The following is a 16168-nucleotide window of genomic DNA, read 5'->3' on the forward strand; positions in this document are numbered from 1 at the left end:
ATCAACCTTCTACCTTGTTCCCATTTCTTCCCCTCTTCCGCCCATTCCCATATAGGAAATCAGTCATTTTAATTTCTGGTTTATTCTTGTATTTCTTTTGCACAAATGAGCAGATATATTCGTGTTTCCTTATGCTGTCTTCTTACACAAAGGGTAGTATTTTGCCTTTAGGCAAAACTAAAAAAACTAAACTTTTTTGAAGTCCAGTGATTTAGCACAATAAATCTACTTATTGAGCGAATGTTGTTCTGCTTAAACACTAAGGGTCATGTGAAATGAATTAAAGCTTAGACCTGAGGGAACTGAAATAGCAAAGTTAGCTTTCAGGAAGTTCGAATCCTTATCTGCAGTTATGCTATACACACCGCAGATCGTATGACACATCCTGGTAATTTGAGTTCATTAACTTTAGTAAATATAAGTAGCATGGGGCTAAACTACGCAGTTGACACAGAGAGATCAATTATTCCCTTTTCAGAGGTTCATTGGGCGACAAGTTTGAGTTCCTAAGTCCCTGAATCCAAAAGCCCTCAGTTAAACATCTTGTCGAACTGTGTCACAGAATCGCCGACTTGGTCTCTGAGCCTAAAGGGGAGCCCAAAACTATCGTATGAGTGCTCTACACAGCAGGCACTTCCCCGATGATGTACAACTCTGCCCGAAAGCGGCCTGAAACAAAGCAAAGTATTGCACCCGAACATGTCCTTTTCCTCAAGATCTTCTCAGTGTTCGGTAACCCCTAACACACTAACCACAATCACACTCCTATGTCCAGCTTGCGGAAACCAACATTCCCAGGATCCTAGGCCGTTTCGATTGACGTTACTTCCGGGAAAAGTAACCTTTCTTCGGCGGTTGCTGGCCTGCAGAAGTCTCGCGACATTTACTCCCGCGAGATCTGCTTGCTCACTCCAGCAGTGACATCCTCCTCCTCCTCCCCGCCGCCTTTCGGCAATCTTCGCCAGGCCCAGCCCCGACCAATCTGCACTCTGATGGCATGGATCAGGGTTTCCCCCCCGAACCCCGGTCGACGCGGGGCGTCAGGCGGCAGCGGCGGGGTGCGAGCTGCTCGTGGCCGGCTGCAGCGGCACTGCAGGAGGCCACGGGCTGGCGAAGAGCAGTGAGCGTGGGGCGGGGCAGGGGTAGGCCAACTGAGTAGCGGCTCGATTGTTCTGGCCTGGCTATGGCGCCTCTCCTCCCCCCCGCCATGGCTCCCCGTGTCCCTGCTCCGCTCCTCTCAGTGAGTGAAAGTGGCCGCCGCCGCCGCCGGCCCAGCGCCCGCAGCCGCCTCAGCACCGCCGCCATCTTGGGGTCCCAGGAGCCGCCGAGGGAGCGGGCTAGGAGCGTCCACGCTCAACGCAGTCACCGTCCTACGGTCTCAAAGAGCGAACCGCGGCTCCACCGTCGGCGGGGCGACCCCCCCCTCCGGACCCCGCCCGCACCCCGCCCCCCCTCCGCCGCCGCCGCGGCGGCGGGGCCCGGCGGCCCGAGGTGAGGCGACTAGACGTGGGCCGGTGAACGGAGTAGGGGTCGGGTAGGCCCCGTTGAGCCCCTCTCTGCGGGCGACAACTGGGCCGCGTCTTAAAGGGGCCGTCGCCCCCGGCCCTTGGATTTGTTAGGGTTAGTGGGGAGGATGGGTGTGAACACTCTCTGCAGCATTGGGACCTCCGGGACCTGGGCCTTTTTCTTCACCTCTCACATCTCTGGATACCAAGGGTCACACGGTGACCTCAGCCAGCCAAGGAAGCCCGTGGGGCGACCACACGTGGGGAGTGTGTTAGACCAGGTGCACGTGGGACCTGGTGGGGCGGTGTCGGGCTAACACGTGTGTGGGTTTGGGGGTGGGGTGGGGCAAGGCGGGGGCTGCTTGGGCTCCACTAGGAACCCTGTGAGAGTTATACTTATCGTTTAAACCATTTGAGATCTAGGTGCTTGATAGTGTGTCAATTTATGGGGAGCAAGTTGGGATAGGGGTTTATGGTGCATGCTGCTTGTTGGTATTGGTTGGGGGCAGCTTAACACGTGCGCAGATTTAGGAGTGTGTAGGTTACATTCCTGGCCTTTTAGACTTTCGTAGGGCGTCTAGGCAAGTGTCATCCTATTTGACATTCCTTTTTGAGCTTGCTGATGAAAACTACTACTTCCGTGATCACTGAGGGTAGAAGCCCCCTACAGTTTGGGAGTGATAGAGCCTAAGAAGGCACTCACTGTTTTAGTTAACAGCCAACTGTGCGGAATTCTTTGATTTCATACACTCATACACGGTTTAGCTTCGTGTTCCTGTACTTGTTGGTCAGAGTGGAGAGGAAATAAGGGGGTTGACGTCGCTAACATCACTGGTAACTAGCTTACTTTTCCCAACCAGTGACTCTCCTGATTTCTTTTCCTAAGGAAGTTTTCATTGTCATTTACTAGGGCGGCTTTTAATTCATTTTTTAAAGTAACAGCTTTATTGATGTATAATTTGCATACCAAAATATCTCACCCTTTAAAAAAGTGTGCAATTCTGTGAGTTTTAGTATACCCGTAGAGTTGTACAGCTATGACCACTATCAAATACATCACACCAAAAAGAATCCCCTTTAGCAGTTACTCCCCACTCCTCCTCACCATAGCCACTAGCAACTAATCTATTTTCTGTCATTGTAGATTTGCTTATTTTGGATTTTTTTGTATAAATGGAATCACAGGTGTACTTTTGTGAATGGCTTCTTTCACTTAACATGTTTTTAAGGTTCATCTATGTTGTAGAATTTTGTTCCTTTTTATTGCCAAATAATATTCCATTCAGATTATGTTTTATGTTTGAAATTTACAAGCTTTTCATGTACAGTGACAATTCAAGATTATTATATATGGTAAAAGTTGGATGCCTTTTAGATTCTAAAATAAATTTATGTTTTTAAGGATTAAATTCCATTATTTTAGTTTACTGTTCATTTTTCCTACATTTCTGTTTCAAAAGAATCCAAACCAATTTTTAAAGATCTATGTGTTAGGAAATACCTGTTAACAGCACAAATGTGATTAGAAAAGTTTATGACTAATAAGAACATTTTGAGTATGTCAAGGTGGAAATGTGATTAAGCAATCATAAACTATGGTGTTACAGTTTCACTTAATGGAAGTTTGTCATTGTATAACTGAGGGAAGGTATAACAGCTTTTGACTGGTGTTACACATGTAGACATACAGTAAGGAAAGGAATACTAAACATCTCTCCTGCTGACAAGAATGGTAAAACTGGAGTAGGCGTTTAACATGTCAACATGCAAGTTCACACAAAACAAATGCTGGGGTGCTGTGAATTTTAGGGCAGAATAAAATAGAGTTCATAGAAAACTGAGTTTATGTAGGAAAGTAAGTGAAATTGATGATAAGCTTTAAAGTTGCATCTTAAGTAAAAGACTTTTGATATAATAGGCTGTATCACGCAGAGGATGAGAAGAGGATAGTCACTAATGCTTACTAATTTTGTGGGCACTAATCCCAATCAGGAGGGCTTGGTCTCACCTCCTGATACCATTACCTCGGGGGCAGGATTTCAACATGTGAATTTGTGTGTGTGGGGGGGACACACATTCACACCATGCATCTAAATTAAGTCTGAAATTCACTTAGAGAAACATTGAATTCACTTGCTAATGATGATACAGCAGGTTTACTTAGGATTGAAGTTAGTCACAAAGAAGCTTGATGTGTTTCATAACTACATAAGAGATTTCCATATATATTAGGTCAGAAGTAGGAAATCAGTAATAGTTATTATAGTTAACAACCTAAGTATAAAGAAATAACTGGGACTAAATGTTACCCATATTTTGAATGAACTAAAGGACGGTGAGTGAACTGTGTGACCTGCCTTTGTAAACTTTCGCTACCAGGGATTGACAGCCTGTGTGTTGGTCTCTAGAGCAAGCACGGTTCTTACATCTTTTTAAAAATGTGAACCGAACACCTTTGTAGGCTAAAAAAGCATGTGAACCTCTTCTCAGAATATAATTGACTTATTTATTTATTTGCTTAGAGCAAACCAAATTTATTACCTTATATTTATGGAGGACAGAAGTCTGAAATGAGTGTCTGGGCTGAAGTCAAGGTGTTGGCAGGACTGTGTTCCTTCTGAGGACTCTAGGATCTGTATCTTTGACTTTTCCAGTGGCCCACTTTCCTCATCTTCAGAGCCAGCCACATTGCATCTCTGACTTTCTTCCACATAGTCATTTTCCCCCCAGTCTCTTGTTGAGGACTTTTGTAGAAATGTTGGGCTCACCTTGGGTTGTTACAACAAAATACCATGGACCGGATGCCTTGCAGATGGCTGTTTTCTTGCTATGTCTTCACATGGTAGAGAGAATAATGACTTTTAAATGTTCATAGTCTAAATATTTAAATTTATGCTGTAAGAAATTTGCTTTTATTATTGAATTAAATAACAACTAGTGATGGTCCTGGTAATACTGCTGTGGTATGCTGCATACATTCAGAGTTGAAGGAAATGCTAATTTCAGTTATAGGTTAGTGAAAAAAATATAAATTTTTTCCATTCAAGTTCATGGATCCATAGTTTAAGGCTCACAATTTTAGAGCCTCTGACCTAAAGAGTCCTGCACACATAATGAAGTAATTTTATATGAGGCAAACCAGTGGTTTCCTTACTTAAAAAGAATAAGGCTGTTGACTCTTAAAATTTGTGTTCAGAACATGAACATGACTTTTTATAAGAAAATCAAATGAAAGTTTAAGGAGAAACCTGGTAGTATAATGGAAAGACATTGGTTTGGGAGATAAAAAGACTTGAGTTTGAATCTTGACTTACCGCTGGGTAAGTTATGGAACTTTTGTTTCAGTTTTCCTTATCTGTAAAATGGGGATAATAATTTTAACTTCTGAGATTAAATAACGTATTAACTATAGAACAGCATATTGATGAATGTTAGTTCATTTTCATCTTTGAAGAAATAAGTATCCCAAAGGCTGTGACATACATTTAGTTTTGATTTAGAAGAGGGTGAACTGTTACGTAATAGGAAGGAACATGTATGGCATGTAGGGGTTTTCTCAGGGTATTCAAAGTGGAGTTCACTTTTTGGTATTGCTACTAAAACTATTCTTATTTCTTTTAAAAGAACCAATAAAGTGCCTCTGAGTTTGCGTATGACAACTAGCTTTTCTGGGTAAGTAGCTAAGTAAGATAAACTGTGGGTAAATCTCATATCTTTCTACATGAACAGAAAAATGGCTAGTGACCATCAGTATTAGTAAAAAATAATTCTAGGCTAAGAAGTTAGTTTATCCCTGAGAATGCTGTCTTGATGTTACCAGAAAGGCCAACAAATTGTTAGTCATTCCCAAGAGAGTAATGGAAAATAAAATTTAAAAAGGGACTTCATTATCTTTGTATGAAACTATAATACATCTACTCTTAGACTATTAGATGGATTCTAATTATTGTACCTCAAAGAAGAGCAAGTTAAGCAGGAGGGAAGTTTCCAGAAAATGGCAGTATAAATGATGAAGCAATGGTGAGGCTTTTGTATGAAGGTAAAGAAATTAGATTCTACAATGGAATGATGAAGACTGAGATGAACTACGATTAAATTGTATTGAACTAGGAAAAACATGAATAATGATCCTGGAAAATTAGAAGTAGCTTGAAAGATGAATTGTAGGTTGAAAGGGCTTGAATAATGAGTGGTTTGTTTATGAAACTTACTAGCACAAAAGGTAGTTAAGGCTCAAGAACAGCCCAGGCAGAATTTAAGGATTAAAAAGCCAGAGACTTTTGTGATTTGGTCCTAGTTCATTTTATGTCAACAGACATTTAAGCATTCTTGTACCCAGTGATTTATGAAACTCCTTGTTCTGTTCATTCATTCACTAAATATTCTTTGAACACTAAATATTTTTGAATTAGTGAATGTTTTTTGATCTTCCCAATAACCATTTGTTGGACATGTGCCATACTCAGGGGATTGTTGTAGACTCTAAGGGTGTACAGTGAATTAATAAAGTTAATAGCTATATGTATGGCGAGGACAGAGGGGCTCAGCAAAGATAAACACAGAGTTATGCAGAGAATTATAAACCTAAATGTTTCTCTGAGGTGCTGATATGAATTACCAATACTTAAGGTCTTTTTTTTTTTTAACTACATAGAGACATTTTAAAAATTTATTTAAAGGCCCTAATCTGCCTTGTTAACAGAAGCATTCTTATCCAGTGGGAGTATAGATAGCTCAACCCCTTCTAGATCTTAGAGTTAGATGACCTGGGTTTGAATTTTGGCGCTCCATCTTAACTCTGTGGCCTCTGGAAAGCTATTTAAGCCTCAATTCCTTCATCTGTTAAATTATGATAATAGTGTCTACTCCTTAGAGAATAATTGTAGGAAGGCAAGGAGTATGTAGCAGTACTTGAGGAATATCTGGCACATAGTGCTCTCAACAAGTGTTAGCTATAATTATAGGAACCATTGTCTTTTGACAGTTTAATCAAGAGTTTAATCTAGAGTTTTTATTTATAGTTTAGAGATTTATAAAGTATGGAAATCAGAACCTTTTTTTATGAATAGAAAACATCTCAAAGGGCAGAGGAAAAAATCATCAATAAAGAAAATAGTTATGTATTAACTTTTGGGTTTATATAATGAATACCAGTAGATGTTAGTAGAAATATATCTTTTAAGATTTTGTTTATTTGTTTTTAGACAGAGGAGAAGGAAGGGAGGAAGCAAGGGAGAGAAACATTCAATATGTGGTTGCCTCTCGTGCACTCCCCTGCTGGGGACCTGGCCCACAACCCAGGCATCTGCCCTGACTGGGAATCGAACCAGTGACCCTTTGGTTTGCAGGCTAGTGCTCAACGCACCGAGTCACACCACTCAAAGCCAGAAATGTTTTTCTATTTAAGATTATAACTCAAAGAGGTGGTGTTTTGCAACATAGAACTTTTTAGTTAAGACTGAAATATTTCTGTCCAGGATATCATTCTAATGTTTTTAAGTTTGCCCTTTTATGAATCATTTCTTAGAATATAATAGTATGGCAGGGTTTGTGAAGGTTTTTCTGTAAAAGGTCAAATTAATAGATCTTAGACTTTGCTGGTCATGTCTCCTCTATTGCAGCTACTCAGTTCTGCGGTTGTAATGTGAAAGCAGCCATAGTTAATATGTAAATGAATGGGGTTGTGTTTCGGTAAAACTTTATTTATGGGCACTGAAATTGTAGTTTTATATGTTTCTTGTGTCATGAAGTAAGGTTTTTCCCCCAATTATTTAAAAGTGTAAAAACTGTTCTTACCTGTCAGGGTTTATAGAAATGGGCAGTGAGCTGAATTTGATGTGCAGGCTGTAGTATTCTGACTCCTATTCTAGAGTCTTGGCTCTACAACTCCCTGGCTAGGTGATTTTGTACAAGTTAATTTTAAGCCTCAATTCCATCAGAATGGGGGATGGTAATGGTATCTGTTTTATGTAGAAAGTTATTAGAAATAAATGAGATAATCTATCTGAAGTGCTTAGCACCATCCCTGACACAAAGTGTTTAGTAAATGCTATATAGTAGTATCATCTAATTGAACACCCCCCCCCCCCATTTTACCATGGGGCTGTTGGGACCCTGAGAGGATAAGATAGCTATTTCTAAAGTCTATGGCTTTTCAATAGCATTAACTCACAGCTGTTTACTTTAGCTTCTCTTTCCATCCAGCCATGCTGCTTTCATAGAGAATTTAATTTTGTTAAAATACCATACCATTTAATCCAGTTAAAATACTTGATAAAACTATTCTGTTGGATGCCGTAATGGTGGATATCTTATGCATTCATCAAAATCAACAGCGCTTTACAGCACAAAGAGTAAACTTTAAAGTATACAAATCAAGCAAAAATCACTCAGGAGGTCAGGAATCCCAGGAAGGAATGCAAACTGTATTACAGGTACATGAAACAGTCTTAACAGGGGAAGAATGTAGTGCTGACTTAAGTAACCTGGGAAATGAGTAGAATCTAAGACAAAGGAACTGCACATAAGCACTGTCTAATTGATGAAGTTGTGTTCCATAGTGGTACAAATTAATTCTGGTACTTACATATATGTATACTGGAATTGAACAATTAAGTAAATGGGTGGTGAGAGACAGGCTTCTCACTGTTAGAGGGGAATTTACAGATAAGCACGGGGAGGAGGCTAGAATGGTCCAGGTGGTTATGGATCAGAGTTGGGAGACATGAGTATGAACCCATGTTTAGCTTAGTAGAAGTATAGAATGGTACATATTGAAATATTTATAGATATTTGTACACACTAGAGTTTATATACAGATATTCCAGTGCTCTCATCAGCTGAAAAAATTAAACCAAGGAGCACAACTAGTACCCAGTTTTTAGTTTCTAATATCATTGTCCAATAAAAGGAACTGGAGCTCCTTGGAGAATTGGCTGATTCTAGGACTGGGGCAAGAAATATACAAGATGAACCTGGAGCATCTTACAGTGCCAAAAAGTAAGGAAGTGCTCCAAATACCACCGCCATCACAACCAGAACCCTGCATTAATGAGGATATGTCAGAGGAGCACAGGAGCCAACTGAAAGAGCTCCCAATGGCTGAAACTGGAACAGTTTGAGCAGCAGAATAAACAAAGAAGCACTGGATCACAACCCATAATATAAAATCAATATTTAGAGTTGATATTGACCTAAATAAGTGATTCAATAAATTAATATACTGCTTGGCACTCTCCATTAGCATGGTTTTGTACCTTAGGAGCCTCTAGTTTACTGGAGGTCCTTTAAAAATATTGGGGTGATTACAGTATTTTTTTGGAATATAAGGTGCACTTCTCTTCCCCCCAAATTTGGGAGGAATGGGGGTGTGTATTATAGTCTGTATGTAGCTTACCTGGCTTGCTGTGGTGGGGAGGTGGGTGCAGTGGGGTCACAGGAGGCAGGAGCAGGGTCTCTGCTACATTTTCCTCCCAAATTTGGGGGGGAGGGTGCGTCTTACTGTTTGGAAAATACAGGTAAGTACGTGGGACTTTAAAGCTCAACTTTCCAGATTCCAGTCCTGGCTCTGCCACTTCTGGCTCTGTGACCTTGGGTGGGTTACTTAAGCTTTCTACCTGTAAAACGGAGGAGCTACCTTGTTCACACTGACTCTGCAGACTGTATATTGAAGAGAATAATGTGTATTTGGTGTTAATGAAAATTTAATATATATTTGGTGTTAAAATAATCCCACACCTAAGTGAGTGAAATAGTCAATGATTGAAAAGCAGTATTCATTTAATGCACGATTCAACTCATGCTTATTTATAGATGGTTTGTCCCTAGGGTAAATTACCTGAACTATGATTTGGGGGGCTTCTCTTGAAGAACACAGTTCTACGTAACTTCTTTGTTACCACCAACACTAGTTAGTGCCTTCATTCTCAAAATGAAAACTGACTTTTAGTATATATAAAACTGGATTTTGGAATATTGGCTACTTATCGATGCCTCTTAACTTTTTATTCTTTTTTTTAATTTTAAGGATTTTATTTATTTTTTTGAAAGAGAGGAAGGGAGGGACAAAGACGAGAGAAACATCAGTGTTTGGTTGCCTCTTGCACACCCCCTAATGGGACCTACCCCACAACCCAGGCATGTGCCCTGACTGGGAATAGAACCAGCTACCCTTTGGTTCGCAGGCCAACACTCAGTCCACTGAGCCACACCAGCTGGAACAACTTTTTATTCTTAATAATAACCTCTCAGTATCACCCATGTAATAATGGAGTATTAACTATACATAACTGATAACTAAAATTCCCCAGCACTTTGTGTGGATCTTTATTTTTCACAGGTAACTATCAAGTAAGCTAATGCTATCTTACCTTTGCTGAGGAATGAACTGAATTGCCCAAGAATTTCTGGTCTGAGAATTTAGTCCTTTATCTCTCTCTTCTCAGGAGCGTTTTTTTCCTTAGCTATCTCATTCCCTGAAAAAGGTAAGTGTTTTCATGAAACTAGCAGTGAAAGTTGTTGAAGTCACTGGTTCTTTCATTAGAGGGATTTTTTAGTTTTGTTCTTAGATGTTTAATTTGATAAATTGTTACTAATTCAGATTGGGTGCTTTTCACCAGAAGATTTGTGAAATACATAGCGTAGGAACCTCTAACAGAGCCTAATTAAAAGAAAAAAATTAAAATATTTATTTATTTATTTATTTATTTATTTATTTATTTATCTTTAGAGGGAAAGGGAAGGAGAGAAGGAGAGAAATACCAATGTATGGTTGCCTCTAGTGAGTCCCCTCCAGGGAACTGGCCTGCAACCCAGGCATGTGCCCTGACTGGGAATCGAAAAAGAAATTTTTCTTAATTACCATGTGAAAAGTCTGCCAATGACCTCAGGAAACATTTTTTTCCTTTTGGGTATTTTGATTTAATAATATTTAGATTCCAAATGCCTAATAAATAGGAATTAAACTTGTTTGACCACATCCTCTCTGTAGTGTATGCAGAACTCTCTGGAGGCTGTTGTACTAGTAAGGCTGTTTTATTCTTATGTTTTTGTGTTCCCCATCTTAGTGAAGATATTCTTCTAGGAAGTTGGAATGATTCTTTCCTAGAAGAAAGCAAATGCATTGTAATTGATTTTTTTACCTTGATAACATATTTCTTCTGGTATAATAATTCCAATTTCATTAAGAATGAAAAGTAGGGAGGAGAAAATGCATAAGCATTTTTTTTATTCTCACAATGTACCTATGAGGTGAGCCAAAATATTTTCTCTTTGCCAATTTAGAAATTTGTGAAAGGGCCATCTTTTTAAAATCAATTCTTCATTCCATTTAAATACAAGTGTTATTTTTCCTCTGGAGCTTTATGCTTTGGGTAAACTCTAGGCTTGTTAATTTGCTAGGCTGTTTACACACTCTTGTGATCCCTTCAGTTGAATGGATTGTTTCTTGCCCCAACTTGAGGGCTCTGTCAGCCTCTGTTCCTTGAGGGCAAGGTCTTTTTCTCCCAGTGTCTAGTGTATGGTAGTCTCTCAGGAAATAGTCAGTGGTCTGAATGGGAAGTTTTGGTTTAACAAAAATATTTGAAAAGTGTGATTTACTTACCTTGTATTTGCCATATGTAGGATGACCAAAAATGTATTGTTCAAATGTGGATACTTTTGAAAGCAAAGGGAGAGTGACTGTTAGTAATTATGCTTAGGACAACAGGTATAAGCTTGAAGTGTCTTGGGCAAACCCATCTAGGAGCTATAGTCTCCCTGATTATGATGCTTCTTTATTTTTGTTATTTCGTAGGCAAGCCTGGTGGTGAAGAATTGGGACTTCACCCAATTCTTTGGGTAAAGAATATTAGTGGTAATATTCAATAGATCTGGGTTCTAAGTTTAGCTTGGGCAAATTATTGAACTGAACTAAAATGAGAATAAGATTTGAATTATTGTGAGGATTAAATGAGCTCGTATTATTAAAGCACCTACCTGGGACAGAAAAGCCCTTCACTCTAGTGTTGCTCTTATTCAGTGTCAGGCCCCTTGTCCTCTCTTCCCATCATGCCATAGCTAGAGTTTTTACTTTAAACTGAGGCTGGCTTTGACAGCTTTTATTATGGTTCAGATTAATTGAAATATTTCAGGGAGTGCAGAAATTTTTTTTAGCTCAGCTGTTGAGTTTGTTTTTTGTTGAAGTTGTGTAATTTATGGTGGGCAGAAATGAATGTCTTATCAAACCTAATTACTCTCACTCTTTCTCAAAATATTCATGAAAAACATTTTCTTCCAATTATTTTTTTCAGAATTGCTAAAAGATATTTTGATAGTTTGGATTTAGCAAAATAATGAAGTTGCTGGTAATCTTTATCTTTATTTCAACTAAAGGGAGTGATACAAATTTTATTGGTTATGAAAAAACTGATTAAAATGAGAATTTCATTAAGTTTCTTATCAGTATTTAACTATCATAATTATGTATTCTCTTTTGGTATTTGAATTATTTTTCCCTTGTATTTTTGATGTTTTGCTAATTTAATCCATTTTAATTATTTGTGATTTTCAGAGAAAGGAAACTAAAGAAAAGCAATTTTTGTTTACTTTGTGCGTTAGTACAAACATCTGCTTTGTGAACCAAAGGGGAGTATTCTGGTACTAAGACTTCCAGGTACTTCTGTTATTGCATATGATTCTTATTATATAGATAATAAGGTAATGCAGATAGACCTAAGAGTAAAGAATAATAGGAATGATACAGATCCAACTAAGAAATATGGGGATTATTTGCCCATTAGGTATACAATAAGTTGTTGGCTCCTTAAAATATTGGAGAGTTGCCCTGGCCGGGTTGCTTAATTGGTTGGAGTGTCGTCTGGTACAACACAAGGTTCCATGTTCCATCCCTGTCTGGAGACATATGAGAAACATCCAATCGATGTTTTTCATGTCACTGTTTTTCTCTCTCTGCCTTCCTCTCTAAAAAAGTAATAAACATATCCTTGGATGAGGGTAAAAGAATAAGATGGGGATCAAATTATCTGGATTCTTTTTTTAAAAATATATTTTATTGATTATGCCATTACAGTTGTCCCATTCCCCCCCTTCATTCCCCTCCACCCTGCACACCCCCTCGCCCCATTCCCCCCCTTTTAGTTCATGTCCATGTGTCACAGTTCTTTAGATTCTACATTTCCCATACTGTTCTTGCCCTCCCCCCTATCTATTTTCTACCTACTGTCTATTCTTCTTATTCTCTGTACCTTCTTCCCCCTTCTCCTCCTCCCACTCCCCTGTTGCTATCCCTCCATGTGATCTCCATTTCTGTGGTTCCGCTCCTGATCTAGCTGTCCACTTAGTTTGCTTTTGTTTTAGTTGTGGTAGTTAATAACTGTGAGTTTGCTGTCCTTTCACTGTTCATATTTTTTGATTTCATGACTTGGAATACTTCTTCCAGCCCCTTCTTGCCTGTAAGGTCTCTTTTGAGAAATCAGCTGACAGTCTGATGGGAACTCCTTTGTAGGTGACTATCCCCTTATCTCTTGCTGCTTCTAGGATTCTCTCCTTCATTTTAATCTTGGCTAATGTAATTATGATGTGCCTCAATGTGTTCCTCCTTGGGTCCAACTTCTTTGGGATTCTCTGAGCTTCCTGGACTTATTGGAAGTCTATTTCCTTTGCCAGACTGGGGAAGTTCTCCTTTATTATTTGTTCAAATAAGTTTTCCACTTGTTGCTCTTTCTCTTCTCCTTCTGGTACCCCTATAATTCAGATGTTGGAACGTTTAAAGATGTCCTGGAGGTTCCTAAGCCTCTCCTCATTTTTTTTGAATTCTTGTTTCTTCATTCTTTTTTGTTTGGTTGTTTCTTTCTTCCTTCTGGTCCACTCCATTGATTTGAGTCCCAGTTTTCTTTCTATCACCGTTGGTTTCCTGTGCATTTCCCTTCATTTCACCTAGTGTAGCCTTCATTTTTTCATCTAATTTGCAACCAAAATCAGTCAGTTCTGTGAGCATCCTGATCACTAGTATTTTGAACTGTGCATCTGATAGGTTGGCTATCTCTTGGTCTATTTAGAAGTATTGGCTCTGGGGCTTTGAGCTGTGTTCTTCTGCTTGAGCCATAATGTTTTGGTCTGTTCCTGCGTGTTATGTATGAGGGGCGGAGCCTTAGGTGTTCACCAGGGCAGGTCAACCTAGTAGCTGGGCTGTGACACTGTGTGTGTGGGTGGGGTCATAGAGGGAGCATGGTGCTTGCTCTGTGCTCTCTCAGATATTGGTCCCCTCTGCCGCCTCCCACAAGCAAATTGGGCCCTTCTGGTGCTGGGTGGGTGGGCTTGTGTACATTCTAGGACCCGGTGGGTCTCTCCAATGAACTCTCCTATGAGGCTGGGGGCCTCTCCCCACACCTCCACCCCTGAAAGTTTTTCCAGTTGGTCCTTTTAGGCTTTAATTCCTGTCGCTGGGGCCCTGGGTTGCGCAGTCTGTCTCACTGTTCGTTTTTTATGGTCAGCCAGCCTCCTTGCACCCTCACTGGGTCTGCCCATTGCTACCCCACGCCTGGGATCTGCCCGCCGCTGCCTCCTGCTCACCTGGGTCCGCCCAGCAGCCACCGCTTTTTCCTGCCTACTCCGCCCCTCTTACCGGTCTGCATGAATGGTTTGTTGTTGTTGGACTTCAGTACAGTTCAATTTTCTCTCTGTTTTGGTTGTGTTTTTGTTTCTAAATCTTTGTTGTCCTTAAATTTGGGTGTGGAGGCACAGTATTTCCACCTATGCCTTCATCTTGGCTGGACGAGATTATCTGGATTCTAATCCACATTTCCTATTATGTTTTGTGACCTTGGGGAAGTTACTTAATGTGTGAGTTTTTGCTTTCTTATTTATAAGTGGGATAATAATGGTAACCATCTCTAAACAGAAAATTATTGGGTGGGTTCTATGTGCTGGAGGTATTATAATATTGCTAGAATTTTGTGAGAACCTTTTATGAGATTTAAATTTGTAATGTTGCAAATATTTTTCTCAATTTATTATTTACTATTGTATTTGTTTTCTGTGGAGAAACACATTAACGTGTTTATTGAGATATAATTCTCAGCATATAAAATTCACCCATGTAAATTGTATATGGTTTTAGTATATTCATTGGTTTTAGCATACTGTATTCACAGAGTTGCAACAGTCATCTCAGTCTAAGTTTAGAACATTTTCATCAGCCCCAAAAGAAACCACACTACCCATTAGCAGTCGCTCATTCCTTTCCTCCCCCCAATGCAACCACTAATCTATTTTCTGTTTCTATGGAGTTGCCTTTTCTGCATGGTTCATAGAAATGGAGTTATACAATATGAAGTCTTTGCTGACTGGCTCATTTGCTTAGCATAATATTTTCATGGTTCATCCATGTTTTAACATCTATCGGTATTCCATCCCTTTCTATTACCAAATAATATTCATTATATGGGTATACCACATTTTATTTATCCATTCATCAGTTTATGGGCATTTGTGTTATTTTTACCTTTTGGCTATTGCGAATACTGCTATGAAGATTCATGTCTAAGTTTTTTTGTGGACATATGTTTTCAGTTCTCTTGGGTATACCCAGAAGTGAAATTGCTGGGTAATATGGTGACTCTGTGTTTAACCTTTTGAGAAACTGCCAAACATTTACAAAATGGTTGTACCATTTTACATTCCTATGAGAAATAGTATTAATATGAAGGTTCCATTTTTTTAAAGATTTTATTTATTTATCTTTAGAGGGGAAGGGAAGGAGAGAAGGAGAAAAGTGTCAATGTATGGTTGCCTCTCGTGAGTCCCCTGCTTGGGAACTGGCCTGAAACCCAGGCATGTGCCCTGACTGGGAATCGAACTGCAATTGTGTGGTTTGCAGGCCCACGCTCAATCCACTGAGCTACGCCAGCCAGGGCTGAAGGTTCCATTTTTGCCACATCCTTGTCAACACTTGTTAATACCAACTTTTTCACTGTAATAATCCTAATGGCTGCTAACAGTATCTTATTGTGGTTTTCATTTGTATATCCCTGATGGCTAATGATGTTTTTAAAGCATCTTTTCATTGGTATATCTTGTTTGGAGAAAAGTCTCTTCACATTCTTTGCCCATTTTAAAGTTGGCTGACTAGTCTTTATTATTGTTTTAAGAGTTTTCGAAACTGTATTCTGGTTATCAGTCCCATTTCAGATATATGATTTGCAAATAGTTTCTCCTATTTATGGGTATTCAATTTTTGATATTATTTATAGCACTAAAGTAAGTTTTGATGATGCCCAGTTCATCTGTTTTTTGTTCTTGTTGCTGTTGCTTTTGCTGTTGGTATATCTAAGAAACCATTATCTCATCCAGGGTCATGAAGATTTAACCCTGTGTTTTCTTCTAAGTGTTTTAACTCTTAAATTTAAGTCTGTAATCTCTTCTGAGTTAGTTTTTATATATAGTGTGAGGAAGAGGTTGAATTTCATTCTTTGGCGTATGACAATCTAGTTGTCACAGCATCATTTGTTTAAAAATCTGTTCTTTCCCCTCACTGAATTATGTTGACACCCTTGTTGGAAATCATTTGACTCTAAATGTGTTTATTTCTGGACTCTGAATTCTGTTTCATTCATTCATTATAATGTCTGCCCTTACATCAGTACCATACATTTTAAATGATCAGT

The 16168-nt window shown here is 39.3% G+C and overlaps 1 protein-coding gene across 1 annotated transcript in view; it reads left to right on the plus strand.

Moving 5' to 3' along the window:
- The first annotated feature begins 1205 nt into the window (after positions 1-1205).
- The window catches only part of INO80 (INO80 complex ATPase subunit), a 131685-nt gene continuing 116722 nt past the window's right edge, over positions 1206-16168 (plus strand). The window contains exon 1 of the mRNA XM_037056041.1: positions 1206-1491. The gene's annotated coding sequence lies outside the window, so the exon portion shown is untranslated. The remainder of the gene's footprint in view (positions 1492-16168) is intronic.

This window comes from Sturnira hondurensis, unplaced genomic scaffold (assembly GCF_014824575.4).
Source record: "Sturnira hondurensis isolate 20B ecotype Veracruz unplaced genomic scaffold, ASM1482457v3 Scaffold0008782, whole genome shotgun sequence".
In the NCBI taxonomy this organism is placed as follows: domain Eukaryota; kingdom Metazoa; phylum Chordata; class Mammalia; order Chiroptera; family Phyllostomidae; genus Sturnira; species Sturnira hondurensis.